This window comes from Natator depressus, chromosome 6 (assembly GCF_965152275.1).
Source record: "Natator depressus isolate rNatDep1 chromosome 6, rNatDep2.hap1, whole genome shotgun sequence".
Taxonomy (NCBI): domain Eukaryota; kingdom Metazoa; phylum Chordata; order Testudines; family Cheloniidae; genus Natator; species Natator depressus.
This window is the reverse complement of record NC_134239.1, coordinates 98981497-99005099: the sequence shown is the minus strand read 5'-3', so window position 1 is coordinate 99005099 and position 23603 is coordinate 98981497. Positions and strand designations below refer to the sequence as shown.

The 23603-nt window shown below is 46.8% G+C and overlaps 1 long non-coding RNA gene, 1 other non-coding gene and 1 pseudogene across 5 annotated transcripts; 1 reads left to right on the top strand and 2 right to left on the bottom strand.

Annotated features, from left to right (window-relative positions):
• Nucleotides 1–467: 467 nt before the first annotated feature.
• LOC141990167 (uncharacterized) lies at nucleotides 468–19714 on the bottom strand. Of its 4 annotated transcripts, none has more exons than XR_012640099.1 (3): nucleotides 19681–19714; nucleotides 5281–5340; nucleotides 468–936 (listed from the first exon to the last, which is right to left on the bottom strand). It is a non-coding gene; the product is annotated as an uncharacterized LOC141990167 (long non-coding RNA). The 4 variants fall into 4 exon arrangements; XR_012640098.1 differs by lacking the exon at nucleotides 19681–19714 and adding an exon at nucleotides 8217–8304; XR_012640096.1 differs by lacking the exon at nucleotides 19681–19714 and adding an exon at nucleotides 7312–7331 and having other exon boundaries at nucleotides 5281–5343.
• Nucleotides 8267–8339, top strand: TRNAT-UGU (transfer RNA threonine (anticodon UGU)). The gene has a single exon. It is a non-coding gene; the product is annotated as a tRNA-Thr (tRNA).
• Nucleotides 16587–16790, bottom strand: LOC141990256 (U2 spliceosomal RNA; annotated as a pseudogene).
• Nucleotides 19715–23603: the final 3889 nt, after the last annotated feature.

The following is a 23603-nucleotide window of genomic DNA, read 5'->3' as shown; positions in this document are numbered from 1 at the left end:
TAGGAGAGCTCAATGTGGAGCTATATGGCTCAGGGAGGCTTTGAAAGAGCACTTTAACAGCGAGCCACAGTAATGTATTGTGCTCAGCCTGGCCCTGCTGTTTTGGGGTCTGTTAGGAATTGTGTTGTGCTTGGTGTACATCAATCAATATAATACTGTCAATGCACCTATTTTTGTGGTGCTCGCTGTGTTTGTCACTGATCCTATGCATTGTGTCACACTGTACAATAATAAGTAAGGGGGTGGTTTCAGAACTGCTAGACAGTCTGCAGTGTATTTTGTAACTAAAAAATATGAATTTTTTCCAAATAATATAATTTTATTCAGTAACAAAATCTGTGCAAAGAAAAATCTGTGCAACTGAAAATCAAATACATTAAGAACTTAATAAGTTAATGGAAAAGAACTTACTAAAGGGAAAGAACATTCATGTCCATTTTGCCTACACATACAGCAACTGTGGCTTTCAAGGATCAGTGTATGTGAAGCTGTGGCTATCTTTAATGTCCGCCAGGGTGGAGTGATAGGGGAAGGGATGTGCCCCTGATACCATGTGGAATGTTGGGGTGTGGGGGAGGGAGGTGCTGCAATGGAGTTCTCCATGGACTGCCAACGGAGGCGAGCCTGTGATTGCTCATCTGTTGGTCCACAAGAGTCTGTAGCATCTGTGTTTGCTGACAGAGAAGTCCCATTATGTCCTGGTGCATTTCACTCTCCTTTTCCTGGTGGGACTCCTGGGCCTTTCTCCTGAAAGCTCTTTCCTTCTACAGGCGGTCTACAATGTTCACCCTCCACACCCTTTGCTCACAATCTGATGCAGCACTGGCAAAATTTCGCAGACCGTGTCTTCCTGAGTCATCTTCTTTCTCCTCCTTATCTGGTTCATGTATTCCAAGGGTGTGGAGGTGGAATACCTCAAGGCAGCAATGGCAGCAGCTGCAGATAAAACACACAGGCACCACTGTCAGTATAGTCACAATGGAAATAGAAAGTTAAGATTTGGAACTCTCTTCCCTTGCTCCCCTAAAGTTTTAAACAAGACATACTTACTGACACCTCTGCTTCAGAGTGCTTGTGCATGGCCCCACTCACAGCACCAGACATGGTAAATATGGCCCAGCAGAGGTGAGGGAAAGGAAGACAGAATTGCACAGTTGCATGGAACTATAAGTATAGGGCAATGGCATTGAATATGGGCATCATTTTCCACAGGTGGTGGTGATTTTAGCTGATATCTCACTCCTGAGGTTAACAAAGTTACAGAGAACACAGCTGCTGCTGGATCCCAAAGTCACACAGGCCCATATGCTGCTAGCCTGTGTACTACCATGGTGCCTGCCAAAGTTATTACTGACTGGCGTGGGAAAGTGTTTGGGGAGGAAGAACTAAGGCTGCCATCCCTAGACACCTTCCAGTGAGGATTGCAGAGTACCTCCATGAAAGTTTCATTGAGATCTCTCAGGAGGAGTCAAGGGACAACCCTGTGTACATAAACAAACTGCTCTGCATGGCCCCTTGGGTAACTCTAGAGGGGAATAAAAAGCAGATAACGTTACCTTTCTTTGTTGTACCACTACCACTTCTAGTATGAGTAAATTAATGAAAAGTTGATAGCTATGTCCTGTTAAGTTGGGGGCACCATCAGTATCTCATTGCAATGGGAAATACAATTACACATGTATCTGAGGTTCCTTCCCTTCCATCAGGCTCTCCTGTGCTTGCCTGCCAGGACTGCAGCGGAGTCTCAAACAGGTCCTGGCTCATGGCATAGCTGGACCCCCCAGCTGTATGTCTCTAGTACTCCTTGTCTTCCTCCTCCACCTCGCCCTTATCCTTGCTGTTCATGCCAGGGGCCTATGGCTTGGGCTCCTCAGCGGTACCCACGGTGGTGTATGGGGTGGTGATGGGGTCTCCACCAAGTGTGGAATGCAGGTTTGTGGTTTGGCACCAGATCAACTGTTGGCCTCCCTAGCCTTTTGATATGCCTGATGCAGTTCCTTTGCTTTCACACAGCACTGATGCTGGTCGCTGTCATACCCTTTTTCCTGCATCCCCCAAACAATCTGTTCATAGATGTCCACATTTCTATGGCTGGTTTGTAGGTGTGTGCACACAGCATCTTCTCCCCATAGGTCCAGGAGAGCCAATCTCTCCTATCTAGTCCAAGCCAAATTGCGTCTTGAGCACACAGTCAGCATAGTCAGTTGGGCAGTTGCACACAGCAGTGGAGAGCTGCTAGGTGTGCTTGCCAAGCTGAGCAATCAGGAAAAGGCATTTCAAAAATGTGCAGGGCATTAAAGGGGTGGGGGGCTCTTCTGGAGTTCCCAGTTGTGAGCAGTGTCAGGCATTGTGGGATGGCTGCTGAAGGACTGTTAGGGTTGCCATAAGTAATGCAGTTTCTACACTCACGCTGTCAACCTCAGTACATTGGCCACGGCTCAGTGTCGCTTGGGGAGGGGGTGTTACTGCATCGCCATAACAGGGCGCTTACATTGGTGCGAGACAAATTTGTGTAGACACTTGTACAACTAGGTCGATGCAAGGCAGCTTACATTGACCCAACCACATAGTGTAGACCAAGCCTTAGGAAAGGCACTTGCTTTTACTCTTTAAAATACTTTACCCTGTAATATATATATATGGCAATACGTTCCTACATTTATTCCAAAGTAGGGTTTGCCTGAAAGTATTTTCAATTATTTTCCCCCCATGGGCTTTTTTTTGGAGACTATCCAAGAAAATTGAGTCCTGCCATGTTGTAACATAAAGGTATTGCTGTGATACTGTATTTGATTTACCTTCCTTCTAATGTTCCCTTTGAATTGCTAATTTTATCTTTCATATTAAGGTTATGGTGTGTTTTTCTTCAGAATATTTTTCTGCTTCAGCAGGCAGAAGAAACTCAGTCTTTGCAAGGACGTTAATATTCGGTCAGACTTCACAACAGCTCACATGGCTATTATTCCAGTAGGCATCACCTTCTCCTGGAGAGAAACCATTGTGGTTAATGCAGTTTTGCAAGTCAGTATAATATTCCCTGCATTTCCCTGACACGGTTTAATGGCAAGAGCAACATGCACCCCGTGTCAGAGAAAATTACCTGTTGACCCTAGATGAAGGGTGATGCCTGTTCTTAACTGAATAGCTATGAAATGATGTGGAAAATCTCTTATGAACAGCCCTATCCCATAGGGAACTCATTTTCTATCAGCTTGCTCATAAGGAACAACTGGTTTTGGCATTTTCTTTTTATAGGATATTATTAAATATATACCAAGTGATTGCCCACCGAGCCTTCCTCCTGGCCATGCTCCCTAATGAAAGCATAAACCAATAAGGAAAGTGAATACAGACGAAAATAAAGAGTGGGAAATGTGATTGGGTGATTTTATTATCCTGATAGAAAACAGAGATTGTGGCATTCCCTTTGAAAGAATCAGTCTTGATCTGCTCATGGGAAATTCTTTTATTCAGAAAAAAGACTGGCAAAATAAGAATACAGGTGATGTCCTCTTGGGATCTTTATAGCTGTATAATGCAAGAGCATTAATTATATCTCTCTGGATAGATACATAGATTAATTATGAGTAATGGAAGGGAAATTAATTTCATGCTCTTGAAAGATGCTGCATGATACCAAAATCCTCTCTTGATTCACAGAACAGACACGTTGTCTTCCAAGTACCTCAGCCCTGGCTAAGGGACCAAGTCTGTGAGCAATGTTGTAAATGCAGTGTCCATAACCAATTGAATCTATGGCTTCTCTGCTGAGACTGGCAGCAAGGGTTTCAGTAGTGTCAGTTGTCGTGGTGGTTTCCAAGCTCTCTATAATAGTCCATTGGAACTGAGACCACAAACTCATTACATTGAGGGCCTGATCCTCCTCTCACTTATAATGGAGTAACTAAGCGGTGACTTCCTGGAATGAGGCTAAGCTGTCCATGGGTAAAACTGGTGTAAGCAGCAGGAGAATCAAGCTCGAAAAGTGCTATTTTTACTTGGTGGTATTTTACAGTCACTTTGCACTGATTTTGCACAGGTGTAAATGACTGTAGCAGGTACAAAGTAGTGGAGAATCAGGGCCTAAATCTCTCTTGATAGTTCAGACTAATTAAGAGGCAACATGCAGTACAATTCCTGTTCTGTACAGTGACATAGAAGATCAAAAGCAAGTGATAAATCATCAGCTGGAAATGAGATCCCTGCAGTTTAGCTGGGCTTCTGATCCGTAAAGCTACTTTCCTAGTTTCTTCCATTAGCCTAACTGCAATCTTTTGCCCAGTATGTGCAGATCCAAATTACTCTTACAGGCCAGGATATTAACATTCACAGCATTAATATATTGGGGCCCTTAAAATGAAGTGTGCTAATAGAAAAATCTCCTCAATCCTTTCACATAAATCCCACCATTACGAACTGACAAAAATAAATGCAATGAACTTTCAGTGAGATTGCATCATATAAAAAGGTGATTAAAAATGCATTTGAGGGACTAGCCTTGTCAATACAAATGCATTGAGGAAACCGAGGGTGTTTCCCAGTTCAGCCAGTGATGGAGTAATTACTGTAATTGACTTCTGTAGCTTAACCCAGGCAAGCAGAATTGTTGCTTTTCATGTGGAGGACTTTGTCCTATATAGGGTGACCATATGACAAGAACAAAATATTGGGACACCTGGGGGAGCAGCCACAGGCTCACCCTCCCCCCGACACTAGGGCCGGCTCTAGGTGTTTTGCTGCCCCAAGCCAAAAAAAAAAAAAAGCCAGAGCGCCTCCGAAGCAAAATATCGGGAGAAATGGCGTCTCGACCGTACATTGGTTGGGACGCGGGACAGACAACTAAATATCAGACCAGTCCCGATTTTATGGAGGTGTCTGGTCACCCTAGTCCTGTAATAAAAAGATGGGATACTTTATAACATTTAGTTAAGATAGGAACAATGATTTGTTCTTTAAAGGGACCCTGCCAATTTGTTTTAGATCCAAAATGAGAATTTGTTTGAAAGATGTTTGTGGGGTATGGTAGAGGGGGAGTTGATAGTGGTGCTTATATAATATTCCTATGAATATAAATGTTGTATTGATTTTTAAATTTCAATGAAAATCAGGATTTTTTTGGAGGGGATTTAAACATTCCCTGCAGTGGTATGAATCCCAGCTCAGTAACAATGTGCTAGTGCATGAGAACCGGAAAGCAAACCTGGCTATAAATTAGAAATTATTCTATTCCAAAATCCTGGATTCAGAAACCTCCAAACTTCCTGGCTACTTGAGACTCACCTCTGGATTGTGGAATCTCTGGATCAAGATCCGAATTCTGCGGCTTGAGCAGGCCCATCTCTTCTAGAAACATACAAAGATCAGTCTCGTTTTACTGTCCTAGATCAGCGAGGCACAAAAACTAAATAATAAGTATGACTGGAGAAAAATGAATCAATGTTTTAAATACTTAGTTTTAATCATTTCAGTAGGTAGCAAGAGACATAAGAAGTTAGTATTAATTATTACGTATTTTCTCTTGACAGTGTTCCTTTTAAAGGGCACAGAAAATATATTTCTGCCATTGGCATTTGGTACTGCTTTCAGTTCCAGCCCCCTGAAGTATTATGGCAGAAATGTTCCTTTTTTATGGTTTTGGGGAAAAGGTTGAGTATCTTTTACTCCTGCATTTAGTCACTGTTGGTGTGGGAACTTAAGTGTCAGATCTCTTGGCCATGCTGCTAGCTTTTAAACTTTTTTTTCTTTGTGATTCTGTATGTCCTAAAAAGGTATCTTTTGTGTTCTGTATTACTTCTTTCAGCATGGTTAATTTAAGTGATGGAAGGGCCCATTATTTCTTGATGACTGTCTTTCTTATGGGTACTAGGTACCTCTCAAGACCAATAAGCAGGTAGTCCAGCATATCATCATGTACCAAGACTGGATGTTTTTTTTTAAAAATATGCATTAAGAATTATCTGGGTGAACTGCTATGGCTTATGTATACAGGAGGGTTGGATCAGGTGATCACAATGGTCCCTTCTGGCCTTGCAATCTATAAATCATGCAGAGGAGAACTGTCTCCTGTAATAAACAAGCAGGGGGTGATTATTAGAATGTAGATGAGATTTTAACATTAATTTTCTACCTCTCTTATGATGACTAGGAAACTCAAAACAAAAGTAAAACAAAGTTCAAAGTTTCATTTCTTACAAGGTTACAGCAGAATTAAGGAGAAATTCATGATGAATTTTAAACAATTTTCGTTACAGAATTTGTTTTCAGAGTAGTTTGAATTCAAATGGATGTAATGAATGTCAAGCAGAGCAGAAAACAGACTTGCCCCTACTGCTTTGTTTAGTGCATGGTTTTTACTATCTAACTGCCTGGTGAATCTTCCTTTCCCAATAGCCATAGCTATTTGTTTAGTATTTACTTCCATAATCTACTTCCATTATTTATTTTAAATTATCATGGGATGAACATGAGAGATTTCTTTGGTGGTAAAGCTCTTCAGGGCAGGAACCATCTTCATATGTGAGTATAATGCCGAGACCATTAAGGGCACTGATTCTGCTTGGGGGCTTCTGGATGTAACTGCAATAAATAACAGTCATCTTTAAAATGCTCTAATCCAAACCAGGGTTATGACATCCCCCATTTTCCCCTATCTAAATGCTATAAAACTAGAAGTACAAGAAACCAGGAAGGGAGCAGAAGATATCAATATATGGAAGGCCTGAGTGGTAGCTTCGTAAATAATATATTTGTATTCAGACTGTACAGTACTATAAAAATCCTAGTCCAGCACCATCTAAATGAAGCTTTTAGAAAAGCATCTGCTTTAATCTGGTTTTTAGTGGTGGTAATAGCAGTACTTGATGTGGGATTACTTCAGATGCGTCCTGAGGAACTTTTACTCTCCATTGTAAGAATGACCTTTTAACCTTGAAAACCATCAATTTCTAAGAAGGTGGCCAACCGTTGGGAGAATGGGCAAGAAGCTTCTTCTAAAGCTGATGTCCAGAGCTACCTGGTGGATCAAGCAGCAGGGTGAACAGGTGTCACTTACCCTCCCAGAGCCTAAGCCAAGGACTTCCTGTCCTCCAGCCGCCCACTTGAGTAAGACACAAGAGCCTGCCACTCACTGCCGGAATCTCATGGGATCCTAGCTTTTTCCCAGCTCTCCCGCTGGGAAATCTGTAAGGGTGCTCAATGGCCACTGTCCAGTTGTGTGAGCTCAGGAGCATCACGGATGGCCTGGTTTTTTGAACCTCAGAGGTGACTGACAGCCCTATGCTACCCCAGGAGGACACCTGACTGTTACTGTACCTGAGACCTGCGGGGCCCACCCCCCATCTTTTAGATGCAGAGGGGAGCTATTCTGGTTGTTGTGCGTGTTATACAGAGTAGCGAAGGGGTAAAAGGAATGCAATAGTCGAGCCGTTGTTTGGTGCTCCTCTTTTGCGCGGGCGATTTAGGGGTGAGAGACGCGACGGAGCTGTGCTGCCAGGGCCCCAGGCCGTGTTACAGGAAGGTCTGCGGCGTTACTCCGCCTCAGAAGAAATCGGTGAGACTCTTGACAACTCTCGATCCCGGAGCATCGTCTCTCAGGCTTGCAGGACAAGCCTCCTCCTTGCAGCCGCTTGCTCCGCGGGAACTCAGGGAGCAGCCGCGGCCGCCGCTGGTGTCCCCGGGAGCCCTTTGCAGGCTGGGGTTGTAATGAGCGGGCGGGGCCGGGGGGGTGCGCAGTCGCAGACCCGCAAAGCAGCCCCCCGCTCCGCAGCGGAACCGGGGCGCAGCGCAGGGGCCGGCCCGGGAAGGGCTGATCGGCACCGCCCCGCCGGCGGCGGCCTTTCCGCCTGTTCCGCTGATGCAGCAGCGACACCTGGTGGCCAACGCTCATTAACGCAGCCCGAGGCGAACCGGCGCCCAGGGCCGGCGCGCGCCACGCCTCCCCCGCGGCCCCCAAGCACGAGCGGCGCTACCGCCTCGTGCCCCGCGGCGGGCGCCGCTGTAAGTGCTCCAGCCCGGCAGCCGCGGGGCGGTCCGCGCTGGTACCAGCCGGCCCGGACTGCGCTTTTCCCGGGGAAATCAAGCGGCGCCGGCGGGGGCCGCTGTGGCTCGCACGCACAAGACGAGCTCGCCCCTGCCCATGCGGGCTCCGAGCGAGCCCCGCCGCGGGGCTGAGAGAAGGCGCCCGGGGGTGGGGAGCTGGAGGTTACCTCAGCTGTTACCTCAAGGTCGGCTGGCATCTTAGTGCGACTGCGGCAGATTTGTAAATGGTGGCTCCATAGCTCAGTGGTTAGAGCACTGGTCTTGTAAACCAGGGGTCGCGAGTTCGATCCTCGCTGGGGCCTCCGCTCGCTTTTGGCTGCCTAGTTTGGAGGGAGTGCGTGTCTTTGCATTAAATGCAACCTAGCTCATTTTGGTATGTAAGGGTTTTATAGGTTTCAGAGTAACAGCCCTGTTAGTCTGTATTCGCAAAAAGAAAAGGAGTACTTGTGGAACCTTAGAGACTAACCAATTTATTTGAGCATAAGCTTTTGTGAGCTACAGCTCACTTCATCGGGTATGCATCCGATGAAGTGAGCTGTAGCTCACGAAAGCTTATGCTCAAATAAATTGAAGGGTTTTATAGTTACAATCCTAAATTCCACGCAGCTTCAGTGGGTGTTACAGATATAAGTGCAGTATTTGGGGAAATATAATGGTCTGAGGATATTTATGATCATTCAGTTCTATTAATAATATCAATTAATATCAGTATATAAATAATAAATATAAAATATTACTTTAACATTAATATAATTAGCTCTCTTTGCCTCTGTTTACCCAAGGGGGATAATAGCATCTTTTGAGTGCATTGTGGGAACCAGCGAGTAAATGTTTGTAAAGCACTCTTTACAATTCCCCTGATGGGAGGTGCTGTGAAATGTTGTTATTAAGAGATTAAGGGAGCAAATTGCCCCGAGGTGGGGAATAAGTGGCATGAAGGGAGTGTGTGCCAGCTGGACAGGATTATCTGCCTCTTCACAGCTTTGCACTGACCCAGGGCTGCGGGTTTTATTTCTATGTCAGAAGCTGCACTTCTGAGAATTCACTTGTCTGTTTTTGGTTTTCCGTGGTCTGGGTAGGTTGGCTTGAGAAGAACTAAAGCCCCAGACAAAAATCCACTTTTGCATTGACTTTACAAAGTTTTTATCCATTTTTCAAGAAATCAAAAAGTAAAAAATACAAGAAGAAAAATATTTAAAATAATACAAGTACCATTAACAATGTGAAGAGGGGGAAAATGCAAACATGGAAGCTTCTTTCTTTCATTCACTTTTTGACACATGGAAGGACCAGGGCATGACCACAGGCTTAGTGTGGTCTACTTACAAATGTAATCTAATAAAAAATAATTATCACTGATTTGTTTGATTCTAATTGGCCTAAAGAGAAGATCTCTGATTTCTGCACCAATCAAAAACTTCCATATTCAGAAAAGTACATGTGAATTTATTTATAGTATATATTACTTTTATGGCTACAACATTTTCTGACTGGCTGAAGTTTTAATTCAGGTGAATGAATGATGGTCAGCTCTCCTGCCAGTCAGCCTGCCTAACTCTGTGTATTTTTGATATTAAAAGTCCACTAGCAATGAGAGGCGGCAGGTTTGGATAATTTTTGGTGGTGCCCAAAACAGGTCCAAGTACCGCCCCCGGTGGAGTTTGGGTGCTGGGTGCATGCTCTGGGCTGGGGCAGGAAGGGGTGCAGGCTCTGGGAGGGAGTTTGGGAGCAGGAGGGATGAGGGGTTGGGCTCTGGGAGGGAGTTTGGGTGTGGGGTGCAGACTCTGGGATGGGGCAGGGGGTTGGGGTACAGGACGGGGTCAGGGTCGGTGCTTACCTCAGGCTGTGCCGGCTCCCAAAAGCGACCCGCACACCCCTCTGGCAGCAGCTCGGCGCTTGGGGAGGGGGCAGCGCATGGCGACAGCGACCCCCGCGGTCACAGGGACGTGCCGGCCACTTCCCGGAGCAGCATGGAGCAGGCGGACAGGAAGCCGCCTTAGGCTGTGTCTTTCAGTGCTAAAACTTTAGTCGTTCAGGGGTGTGCAAAAACACCCCCCCGAGCGACAAAAGTTTTAGCACTGAAAAGCACCAGTATAGACGGTACTTTATCATAAAGCTACCACCCCTCATACAAGGTGGTTATTTTTTATCTCCGAGAGAGCTCTCCCCCGGCGATAAAGCGTGACTACACTGCCCATGTCACAGTGCTGCCTGGGGCCGTGCTGTAACATAGGCAGTCCCACTGTGCTGCCAGTGGTGGTGGCTGGGGGCCCGCGGCCCTTTTAAATCACCCGGGGGCAGCAGGAGGGGCCAGGAGGCACGCGGGGGAGGCAGGCAGGGCAGGGCCCCGAACATTGGTGGAGCCGGTGCCTGGGCCCTGAATATTCATGGAGCCCGGGCACCACAGGCCCATACAACTCACCGCCCTGATGGGATGGCAATGATATGTAGGGAAGGGACTTTTGAGCATCCCAAGGAGTTTCTCCAAAAACCAAAAATTAACCTGTAAAACAAATATCTATAGATGAAATGTGACAGAGTGCTAGGCAAGAAAGGCTGAGTCAGCATTCTGTTCACAGCCGCTCCAATCAAGCAAGGCAGGCTGTGCCTAATTTGTGGGTGGGGCAGGGCAGAAAAGCTAATTAAGCCATTAGGCAGAGCCCACAAATAGGCACAGGAAGGAAGTGGAAAGGGGGAAGCAGTATAGGCATGTGTGTGCGTGTGCTCCCCCCTGCTCGTTACAGGAGCTGTATATGTTATGAAGGTGATGGGAATCCATTTGTAAATAAACTGCACAAGGTGTTGGACCAGCACAAGGGTCTCTGAGTAGTTTGTAGACTGGGACAGGAGCAAGGAGGCCCTGTTACATGGAAGTTCAGAGCCATATTCAGTTAATAAAGAAAATGAATGTAACTGTTTATAAGATTTTCCTAAAACTTGTGCTGGTAATTAGCTTTACCTCTGTGGTGACAGGGTGATCCTATATTATCTATCTGTATCACTAAAATGAGCTAATAACATCTTGCAATCAGAGTTTGAGTTATGCCATATCAATACAAGTGTTGTCAAGCAGGCGTGGCCCATCAATTCCAATAGGAAGGTGAACTCTCTCCTTATGCCTGAAATAATGCTCCTGTACAAGGATGTGATATAAGGTACATGGTTGGGGGGAATTTCTGCCTGATTCCTGGCGGTCATTTTGTGCCAAGAAGCATGCTATTTGTGACTACCCTTTTTTGCTTCTAAGCAGAACACTAGTTGGACACATAAAAATCTAACTACATACATAACTTGAATAATGACAAAAGTTATGGAAAAAGACATCATTAACTTGAAATCCAGTCCATTCCAAATGAGACAAAACTAGTTCCAGGTAGTACAGCACTTCCTCAGTCCTGTCCTGTTTTTAAACAATGTATTTCTTGCTGGGTGAAGGACTCTTACACACAAACAAGAGGCAGAACTGACTAAGCCCCTGATAACAGATTTAATAATTTTATTAAGATGATGTTGAAGTAAAAAGGTACAGAGTTTAAGCATAGAAGTTTCTGGTTATCAGGGAACAAGGTACAGATTATCAAGGGGTGCGAAATTCGGTTTAGGAATGGGTGGCATAAGGAATACATAATCTGCAATCTCCCCGATTTGGGGTAAAAGTTTAACCGGTCAAAGTACAGACATTGAGATATGGGGGTATGTTGTTCGTATAATGGCTATGTTCAGGTGTGGAGTATAATGAGTGGATACGATGATGAGGATGGATTTACCCTCATTTGGTGGGATTTAATGTTCAGTGAGTTTAAGGTTCCAGTTCATATGGTCCAATGGAAAAAGTCTCTCAGTCCCTTTCCCATAGTTGATGCACATTGTCATACCGGCTCACATCTCCTGGTACTGTCGGTGGTCGGTGATGTGTTCGATCTAGATGTCCCTGGACCATCGGATGGTGTCCGAGACCATGAGGCGCCGCATTATCCGTGCATAGCATCGACCGATCCCACAGGTCCGCAGCACACGCTCGTTACAGGGGTTCCAAGCGCCCAGGGCTCCGACGATCAGGGCATCCATCTGCATCTCATAGCCCTTTGCTCGCAGGGTGTCGGCCAGAAGGACGTATTTTTCCAGCTTACGAGCTCGGGCTTCGCGGAAGACCGGGGTCCTGTTCTCAAAGGAGACCATGACGTCGACGAGGATGATTTTTTTCTGGGCTTCGTCGGTGACTACCATGTCAGGTCACAACTGGCTGTCAGTACCGGGGATGGCACAGTTCACGGCGACCTCCCCCAGGCGCGGTGCGATGGCTTTCACCATGCCATTTAATTGGGGATTTAATTGGGGATTGGTCCTGCTTTGAGCAGGGGGTTGGACTAGATGACCTCCTGAGGTCCCTTCCAACCCTGATATTCTATGATTCTATGCGGTTCTGGATGGCATTGTGGCACAGCTGCCAGGCTCTGGAGTGGGGCTTGCAGCTGCACAGGACGTGGGGCAGGGTCTCGGAGTAGCCGCACTTCCTGCAACGCTTGTCTCGGTTCCCGTGGCGGACGGCTCCATTGAGTGGGACGCAGTTGAGCTGGGCACAGTGGATGAACCGCCAGTCGGCGAAACGGGTGAAGCCGCCCCCAGCAAGGAAGTGGTTGCTGGCGTCCTACTTGCTGGTCAGTTCGAAGGCTTTACCCTGGTCCGGTTTACGCTTCAGGGTTTCCATGTACAGTGAGTGGATGGCTGCCTTCAGGGTCCTCTCCAGCATCCCTCTGGTGTTGTCCTCGGACCTGATCTGCGGCACCAGGACTCCCAGCTCCTGGCATTCTTCGCACCACTCCCAGCAGCAGCCGATGCGCTTCCCCAGGCGACGCGTGGCATTGTGAGTGCGGTACCACAGTGAAGCGATGTCGCGCCCATCCCATCCGATTTCGCCATCCAGGGAACCGCTCAGGAAGCTGGCGGTGTCTTGGTTGGAGGGGCTCTGCCGATTCTCTTCTTTGTTGCGTCATGGAGGGCGTTTGCCGCGATGTTCCTTACCATGGCATCGGGACACATCAGCAGGAGGAAGGATCATCGCAATGTCACACAGGTCGCCCATGCAGGGGATGTTGGCACCACCATGCCTGTGGGCAATGTAGACCAGCTCGTTGCTGGCTCTCTGGGGAAGGAACAGCCACTTCTTCACCAGCTGCTGGACGATCTTGTCTGCCTTGTTGAGGGGTACCTTCACCACGGCGGATCCCCTTAGGACGAATGAGATGCGGGGGATCAGGAAGGTATTCAGGGCGTTTATCTTCTGCCCCGGTGCTAGCAGGGAGGCGTCGATCTTGGCGGCATCCTGCAAGATCTCCTGGATGGTGTCCTCGGGTGTCTGCCGGACATGGAAACCTGTCGGCGTGCCGAGGTGCTGGTACGCCTGCGCCTCTGCCAGGGGGATGATGGGCTCGCCCTGGATCTGGAACCCTGTCGTCTGCACCAAGTCCCTTTTGCTACCGTCGATGTGGAGAGATGCGCACTTCTTTGCATTGAAGCAGAGCCCCATCCAATCGGCAGCTCGACTGGTGGCATCTAGCATACATTGGAGGTTCTCTGGGTTGTCCGCGGTCAGGTCCAGGTCATCTGCGTAAGCCAGGACGCTCACCCTCTCACCATGGAGGTTGAAGCCGTCTGCGCCATTGGAGATTGCTCACAGCAACGGCTCCATGGCGAGGTTAAAGATGACGGGGCTGAGGGGACAGCCCTGCTTAACTCCACTCCGGATCGGGATCTCGGTGGTCTCCCCTTCGACCGAGCGAATGGAGGTGTTGCATCCCTCGTACACCTCTCGGATCACACGGAGGAAGTTCTCTGACATCCCAAATTCCTGGAGCGTGGCAAAGATGTGGTGGTGGGGCATGGACCCAAAGGTGTTAGCCAGGTCGAGCCATGCTACCGTGCACTGCCTCCGCGCCCTTCTGGCCATTTCGATGATGGTTTGGAGGACAAAGTTGTGTTCATAGCAGCCCTTGCAGGACATGAAGCCTTTCTGGGTGGAGCTGATGGCTCCCCCGCTCACCGACCACTCCGTGATCCTCGACGCCAGGCAGCTGGCATAGAGCTTGTACATCGTGGAGCAGAGGGAGATGGGCCTCCAGTTGCTGGGGTCATCCCGCTCACCCTTCTTGTACACCAGTACCATCATGGCCTTCTTCCAGGAGCTGGGAGTCCGGTAGAATCGCTTGCACTGGTTGAAGAGTGTGTTGAGGATGAGGCAGCCGGGATCTCTCTTTTTCAGGAGGCTATAGGGGATGCCGTCTTTCCCAGGAGCTGTGTTTTTTGTTTTTGAGAGTCTGGCCATCACTTTCTTGGGCGTAAAGTCAGTTTCCAGGACACCTGCTTCGTCGACACGGGGCAGGGGGCGGAGGCACTCTGGGCGCTGCTCGTCATTCTGGGCTGTGCGGTCGAATACATCCTTGAAGTAGCTGTAGAGACACTCAGATGGGATCGTGCAGTAGGGCGAGGGCCCGTCGAGGATCTCCCTCATGGCTTTGGAGCGGTTTGCCCAGTACAGCTTTTGGATATGACATTGAGATATGGGGGTATGTTGAGGCCGCTGCTGGATCGTAGCGGTGGCTGGCGTCTCTACTTCTGGCTCCCCTGGTGGTTTGGAGCAGGCATGGTTTGGAGCAGGCGTTCTGTGGGCAGGCAGGGCGTCCTCCTGGTTGGAACTTCTCCTGGGAGCGGTTTCTGCAGACAGTTCTTGGGTGAGCCTGTCTACGAGGAGGTCGAAGTCGTCAAAGGAAGCTGTCACTTGTAGCTCCTCGGTCCAGGCAGCCTGCCACGGAGGGAGTGGCAGCCCTCACCATTGGCTGCTGGCCCTCATGGTCCTCAACCTCTTCTGGTGCAGGCTCAAAGCCTGCATGGTCGGCCTGCCGTCTATCTCGTGAGTCAGGATTTCCTTCGGTTGGGTGCTGGGGCGGGATCTCTGGCGGGATGCTGGCATTGCTCGTGGTCGGAGAGACGCGGTCCGGCTTGGGGGTTGCTGGGACACCGCTGGTCCTTCTATGACTGGCTGCTGCCTGGGCGGTTGCTGCTGAAGTGTGAGATCTCCCATAGGCAGTGTCCCGCAGAATGGACTCGGGGGCTGTGCTAGACCATCTGGCGATGAGGGCCCAGTGCTTTCCTGTGGCTGCGGGGCTGGTTCCTCCAGTCTGGAGGTCTGGGAGCTCGCAGGGTGGTCTGAGGCTTGGCACTGGCTCCTCTGGCGGTTGGAGTTCGCAGGGCGGTCTGAGGTGAGGCTCTGGCTCCTCCGGCGGTTGGAGTTCGCGGAATGGTCTGAGGGGTGGCGCTGGCTCTTCCGGCGACAGGATCTCGAGCAGCTGTGCGCAGTGGGGTGCTGATCCTTCTGGGGACGGGGACGTGCTGGGCGGGGGCAAGGTAGTACTGAGTCGTCTCAATATGGAGATTTGCTTGGCGACGTGAGAGGGTGAGATGGGCCTCCTGCTGGCGAGGACCTGGGTGGTGTTCCCCGTGGCAGCAGGTACCTTCTCGATCGCAGCACCCCGTTGCGCTGGTCTGGCGATGGGGGCAGGCTTCTTGACTGCAGCTTGCACAATCACTTTTCTTTGTTGAGGCTCAGGAGCAGCGGGCCGGCGCGCAGCAGGAGGGCTGGGAGCCGGGGCAGGAGACTGTGTTGTTCCCTTGAGGCGTTTCCTGCAGGCGACTTGGTGCGTCTTGCGTTGCTTCTGCGTCTCGAAGGGCAGGCTCAGAGGACACAGCTGAAGGTGACCCGCTTGCTGTGGCATCTCTTCAGGTGCCTGGTGATGCCACCGAGGAGGTGGAAGCTTCGGGGCGGAGAGCAGATGGGGCAGGTGAGCACGTCCGCAGCGAGGGGGTACTGCAGGTAGATGGTGTCCTCATTCCCTTGCAGCGGGGGGGGGGGGGGGGTTCCAGCAGCATCAGCGGTATCGCTGGCTGGTTCATCCTAGTGTGGGCGGGTAGGGTCGAGAGGTCCGGCTGGGCGGGCATCCAGCAGGGACCTGGGGTCCCTCTGGGTGGTTTCTGAGGCTGGGCAGGCATCCGGCGAGGTGCTGGTGACCCTTTGGGGGGTCTCTGGAGAGATGCTGGTCCCGTCTACGGAGATTCCTCTCTTGATGGTGTGTAGAGCAGCGAAAGCACCACCAGGGTCAGGGACCTGGGCAGCTGCGGGGGTGGGAGATGGTCGCCTGAGAGCATCTTGCAGCTCCAGAGTGGGGGGCTCTCCATTGGCGGCTGGTGTTGCTGGAGAGCGGGGGAGCTCTCGGTCAGCAGCTGCTGTAAGGTGAGGGGGCTGTCCCTCGGCGGCTGGTGCTGCTGGGGAGCGGGGGGGATGTTCCTTCTGGTTGTGATGTACCGACAGGCCGGCCTCAGAATCCAGGATCTTCCTGGAACAGCATCTCGGAGGGGGTCCTTTGAGCAGCCACCGTTCTTCCCCTTCCTGCTGCTGGTCTGTAATGTCGTGGAGGCACCTAGGACCTTCTTTGTAGTCATTGTCCGAGAAACCTTCTGTGGAGCAGCAGCAGTGGTGGTGGTGGTACACGGTGCAGCTGGGGATGTCTCAGGAGCAGAGAGAGAATTTCCTTCCAAGGCAGCAGCAGCAGAATACACCTTCAAAGCAGCATCACTTTTTTCAAAAATAGCAGCCGGAGAATCCATCTGCAGTGCAGGTGTTGCAAGTGTTCATAAGAAGAGATTAAACTGATAAGAACAGATACTACACTTGATCTTAGCTCATAGAGCCGAAAACCTGTGAACATGGGTAACTTTACTCACAAGCCTAGTCTCATTGAAGTCTTATACATAAACATTTGCATGATTGCCTGACTGACTTTACAGAGGAAACCATGAAACTGACTAGACACAAAGTGTTGCCAAATGCAGAAATGCCCCAATACAGCAACACATTTAAGCACATGAGTAATTCCAAATGACGTTAACTAAAGCAAGTGGTTAAGTGCTTTGCTAAGTAGGAATGGCTTTTTGCATAGGGTCCAAAGTAGCAAACTGTAAAATTAAAAGAAATAATAATGTTTTCTTGAATTTCAGTTACAGGAATCTTAATTGGTACTTGTAAAAATAGTAGGTGAAATGCATTATAAGTTGATGGTGTTCCTTTAACAGTCCTAAAATCATTCATCTTATAAAAATCCAGCCACAGTATTTGATTCAATAACCTACAGCAGAAAATAACACTTCACATAACACTCTTCTTTCTTCCGTTCTTGAAGGTGTCATCCTGCGTGGTAGTATGCGGACTCTTCCTCAGTGGATGTTAGAACGGGTGAATGCAGGTAAGTCTTGAAGCTGGAACTGGATGAGGCTTGGTATCACTAACTACAAGTCCTGGTCTAGCTACAGGCTCACCTAGGGTGACCAGACAGCAAATGTGAAAAATCGGGACGGGGGTGAGAGGTAATGGGAGCCTATATAAGAAAAAGACTCAAAAATTGGGACTGTCCCTATAAAATCCGGACAACTGGTCACACTAGGCTCACCTCCACTGGCTCCTAATGTGAGAGACTGTCTGCCACTCAGATGAACAGCCCAGAGTAACAGTTGAGCTACCCCTTAAGTAACGTGTGGTTGCTGAGCAGACTAGGCTGTCACATGATCTAACTGATCTAACCTTTTTCCGCACTAATGTGAAAAAGGGGGCCAAACTCTCTATGAAGGAAGGTGTTCAAAATGGAGTCCTAGTTGTTGTTTAGCTAATCCAAGATGGAGACTGGGGAAACCATGTCAAAACAGATTTCAACCTAACAGTGTCTTCCTTGCTCCAGGATGCAAGCTAGCTAAATTAAAGCTAGCTCGGGTATGATAGCTCCAGCTGCAATCATGCCCAGTGACTGCAGTGTAGATACACTGATAAGTGCTTAGTTCTCCAACTTTAACAGGCCCACTATTCTGTGAGGTGTTTGTTTAAAGGGGCTTCACTCCAAATAAGAGATATGCAATGATTATCTGAGAGTGGGTTTAAAGGGACATTGGATCCCAAATGTCGCTTTCCTTCAAACTGATACAGTCTGGTATGGAATTACTTCCAAAATATCTTCCCCTCTCCTTTCCCATCCCCTGACCCAAAAATCTGTCACTTTCAGAGAAATGTACTAAAAAATGTTGGTGTTTATGGAAGAAGACCAGGCTACAGAGCCAGTCAGCCATACTGCCAGTGAGAAAGGAGCAAGGACAGCCTTTCTGTCCTTGAGTTAACTAATGAATCTGTTGTCTCATTCCATAGGTGCCATCTATGGTGATGTTAGCATATGAATAAATAAGTTAAACAAAACAAATGTTGACACTTTGCTCCATAAGAAAGGACTTGTCTACGCATACAAAGGTGCAGGGGGATGCAGCTGCACCACTGTAGCGCTTAGTGAAGAAACTACTTACACCAACAGGAGAGCGTCTCTCATCAACATAGGTACCCCACCTCCTCAAGAGGCAGTAGCTATGTTAACTGGAGACGCCCTCTCAATAACATAGTTCGGTCGGTATAACTGTGTCGCTCATATTCCGACATACGTGTGTAGTGTAGACAAGCTAAAGGGTTTGCCAGGAGAAAGACATTAAGTGTGGTAAGGGAAAATACTGTTATTTTTTCTATTTTAAGAAAGTTTTCCAAACAACTGAAAAGTAAAAGAAAAAAAAAACCAAAGCAGAAAAATTAAAAAGTGAAATGACAGTATTTTATTGTGACTCCACGATAGAGTCCGTATATTGACTATGTAGTAGATTTATTCTGATCTCAGGCAATGTCTCTTATTATCTGTATAATTCTATAGGTGTGCATGGTGTTATACAACAGAAGTGTACCAAACAAAGAACAGGGAAAGAATTTATAATCGAAAGGCATGAGCAGGTACAATACACTGAAATGCACAATACACTCCGTGTGACCCTATGGACTTCATAACTGGAATACTTCATGAAACATGCACTTTCAGAACATAGGAAACGTGAATTTTACATATTATTCAAAATTCATATCTTGTCCTGTATGTGAAATTCTGATTGAAATGAAAGTTTATTTTCTAATGAAGGCATAACTGTAAAATTAGGGTTTATCCCTTTATGGAGAGACATGATCCATCTGGTTTTACATTGTACACCATGTCATTCTTGAGGTGTCAGAGTCCCAGGATCTTTGCTTTCATAAGAATCTCTTGACACCAGCTTACATCCAAACATTTGAAACAATTATGTCAGCACTACTTTGGCTTCCATCTGTAGAAAAGACAACCGTTATTTTTCCCCTAAGTACAGTTTTGTGACCTCTAAGGTCCTTTTTGAATCATTACAATCTTTGCAAGATCTTTGGATTTTTCCCAAACATCATGAGCCAGATTCTGCCCCTACTTGCACTTGTATTTCTCCAGTGACTTCAACAGCACTATTTGGTAATTATAAAAGTGAGGCCAGAGTTTGGCCTTTAATAACTAGTTTATTTTATTAGCTTTTAACTGTTAGGGCCCTATCCTCAGCTGGTGCAAATAGAGCTGTGTGAATTTTCTTTGACTGAAACTCTTTTTCCATGAAAAATGCAGCTTCAGAGACAACTAGACATTTTTGCTAATTCATGGTGAATTTTAGTGGAATAAGATCAAACTCTTTAAGTGTAAAGAATGATTAATTAGTTCTTACCTGCATTCCTCAAAATCTTAGTTGCAATATCTTCTTAGTTCTGAATTGCTTGGTTCCTTCCTAGGATGCATTCCTGTCAAATTGTCTTCATCAGGTCAGTGCACCTCCTGAACATGCCTCCAGTGTTGTACATAATCGTAATGTTGCCCGCCTGAGTGCAATTCATAGATTCAAAAATTAGAAAGTTAGATGAGATGCGGGCTTTTTTTAGGGTTGTGTGTGTTGTATATGTATGATTTAGGAAAGCAGGCAACAAAATACACATAAGTTTGACTCTGGAAAAACTGAATCAATGTTCACTTGTAACAAAGGAAATACTTTTAAATATAAAAACTAGTGTCATAACTAGTGTCTGAACTCAGCAAACCAGTCATGTATTTGATATCATCACAGTTTGTTTCCAAGTCATCAGAAATAATTATGCAAGATAAGCAATTTGGTCAAGAAAAACTACTTTAGGGAATTAAGAGGTTAATTTTAATATGAGTGTAAATTTAATAGGGGACTGTAAACAGAGAAAGCAAGTTGGAATTACTGTGTGTGTGTATATCTTTATTCATCAAGTCACAGTAAGCAGCTTTGCTGACTTCAGAGCATGCAGTACACTAGCTAATGTTACATGTACCCCACTGCCCTCTGTTGGAAAGATCATGTCAGAGCTTTTAACAAGTAAAGCATGTTAATTCCTTCTAGGTTGAGTTAGTGGAGCTGTTCTTTTGACTCACCAGGTTGACTATTTTTTGGACACAGAAGCTGTAAATTTTAATCCCCATGCTGTGTGTTTGTGGTTAGCTAATGACCCTGGTGTGTGTTTGTGTATACACAGTCACAGAATGCTCTAAGCTCTCATCTGCAAATAAGACTTTTTAATATAATGCGTCATTCCCTTCAGAACTATTGGTATTGTTTGAAGAAAAGGCATCAAATTGCCATCTAGCAAATTGAAATCCACGCCAAAAGCTACCTGCAATAGAAATAAATAAAATGAAGCAATACAATGGTTTACTTCCCCCAGCTACCAATTGTAAATGCACAGACACAGCTATCACTGGTAACCTGCAAAAAGCCTGACAAAGTATAACAGGAGCAGTAGAGGGTCACAGAAATGGGATACGCTAGAAGTGGATTTTAATTTAGACAGTGCTGGATTCTCCTGTTGAGCTGGCAGTAAGAAGAGGAGGGAATATTTACAGATTTAGTTTACCTAGGGATCAATGCTTGGATTTGTAAACTAAATAAATAATTAGTGGCAGCTTACCTTTAAGCCACTGGTATATAGAACATCAGAGACTTATAGACTAGAAGTTATTTACAGTTGTCTGTATACTTTTGTGGGTTGAGAAATTGGAGTTGGGGCCCTATTAAAGTATTCAATAGTGTTTAGACTTGTCATTTAGAAGTTGATCAATAATATCTGAATTCAGTGTTGCCATTGAATTACAAGTGGCTTGCAACAGGATACATCACAGACACTAATTGTCACCTGTTTGTTCTGGAACTCTGGGAGGGGAAAAAAGGCAAGCAATTGGCTGAATTAATAATGGCAGCAGCATTTTCAGAAGTGGGTGAGGACAAGAGCTCTAATGGTGACGAGAGAAACTGGTGGCCCTGAATATGGAATATGGTTGAAGGATTTTTTTCTTAAATACTGAATTTGCAAAGAAACAGAGACAAAACAGGATGTGTGCATTAGGCCCTTGCCAGAAGCATCCACTGTATAACTTGAGGGATGAGGTGTTAAATTTCAGTGGAAATTTCAGTTGTTCATTGCCTGATTATTGTTCCTTTACATTTTAAATTTCATGTAATCAAACAAAATTTTTAAAGTAGATAGATCTGGTGCAGAGAGATCTTATGCAACATAAGTTTCCACGGTGAAAAATAGTTGTAGGAGAAAGATAAGATAAAAGGTAGGAGAAAGTTTATAAACATCCCTCTTTGCTATTTTGAATACTTTAATTTACTTTTTTTCTGCCTTTATGTTTTTCCTTATTTTCAGGAATGGTTTCCAGGGCTCTTGAGACCTGTTCTTTTGCAAGGATAGCAGAATTGCTGGTATCTTTGAATCCTGTTTAAGTGAATGGTGACAGGAACTGGTATTCTGTGTAAAACTTAAAATGACCTTCCCCATGAAAGCTGTTGTTGGCTATCTCTTGATACGAGGACGATGTCTGCCAGGGGGAAAGCCCCAGGAAAGTACAGTGGATCTGTGGCCCGAATCAGACACATGCATGCCAGCAAAATGTTCACCTTGCTTTGCAAGGGAAAGGTAGTTCCAGTTCTACTAAGCATCTTGAATTAGCAAGGTGTTTTTATTGCAAAGAAGTTCAGTCAAGTTTTACAGTTGGGCCTAATCACTGTAGCACTCCCACAAGCTGATTAAATTTGTTGCAAAAACCTACAAGCATTGATCAATAGAACTGAATTGCACTGTCAGGGCTTTCCTGAAGTCATATGTTGTCCCCTGCAAAAAATCACTTGGTTAATTACCAGTCTGAGTCCACCCTTTTGCTATGTGTTCTATCCACTGCCCTGAGTTCTGGAGGCAGTGCCACGAGTGGCCCATTGGGGGCCCTAAGTAGGAATATTTCCCCCCAAAAAACAACACATGCTAATAATTAATAGGGGGCCACCTGGAGCTGCTCCGGGCCTGAAGCAGTTGTCTGCTTATACCTAACACTGGCTCTGACTGGAGAGGATAAAGTTGTCTCCTCTCCCAGTACTGCACCTCTCATCTCTTAAGGATGGGACTCTATCCTATCCTAAGCATTCTATCTAAGCCTATGCTTCACCACAGGGACGTATGATATGAAAGCTGCTACTCCCACGTCATTTCTTTGGGGCCCAAGTGCAAGTGCAGAGCCACTGATTCTGCGTGCCTTTACAGGAGGCCCCTGCTCTGGCACAAGGGGGTCTCCAGACAGACTTGGAATGGGGTGGAAGAGATCAGATGGCCAGGGTGTTCTTATGCCATGGAAATTTCATGCCTCTGCAGTGCCCATTTGCCTCAGGAGTTAGGGCAAGCCTCAGAGCTGCCCTAACCTATGCCAGAAGCCAAGATGAGTCTAGGCTTCTCATGAATAGGAGATGCAAATCTCGGTTCTGTCCCTGCTCCAGATCAGGGATGAACCTGGCCCTTAACTGGGAACTATGTAGGTAAAATCTTGTGCTCAGCTTGAAATTAAAACATTTAACATGCCTAGTCCCCTTGTACCTCCTAGTGCTATGGTTAAGCACGTTTCTCTCTTCCTCATCCCTCTGCCTCTCAGCACATATCCCGTTTAGTATGACAGCTGGACTGCTGAATCCTCCTCCAGCCAGTCATTGTCACAGTTGGCTGCTTTGATAATTACAAAAGCCTGTTCTAAAGTGAGGCTGTAGCTGCTAAGTAGCCTAGGCAGATTGCACTCCAGCCAAGGCACTAAGAACAACAGCAAGTTGCCGTGCAGCAGTAGAGCGTATCAGTGATTCTGCGTCCTTCTCCCAAAGCTGCAAAATGCTGGGGGCCATCTGTCCTGGTACACAGTTGATAAACACATCTGAGGAATCAGCAGGCAAACATAATTCTCCTAAACCACCACTGACAGGAGCCCGCACATCATCCATTCCTTGCAATGCTGCTGTAACAGCTCCAGCCTCTGCTACAGTGCATCTTAAGTCCCTCCCTCCATCCTCTCCTATGCTTTCCACAAATCCTTGCTCTCTTGGATTCATGCTGCTTGACCCTCTATTTGCATTCATCTCTTATGTTCTAATCTGCTTTGTAAAGGCTGCTCTCTCATCTGTATCACTTTGTTCTTTAATCTGATAGCTGAAGCACTTTCAGATGTTTTCCTACACTGTCTCACATATATACTGCTAATCTTTTTAAAATAAAATATCCCCTTAGAATGAAAAATGTCTCTCTGTTGGTTTTGCCTTTT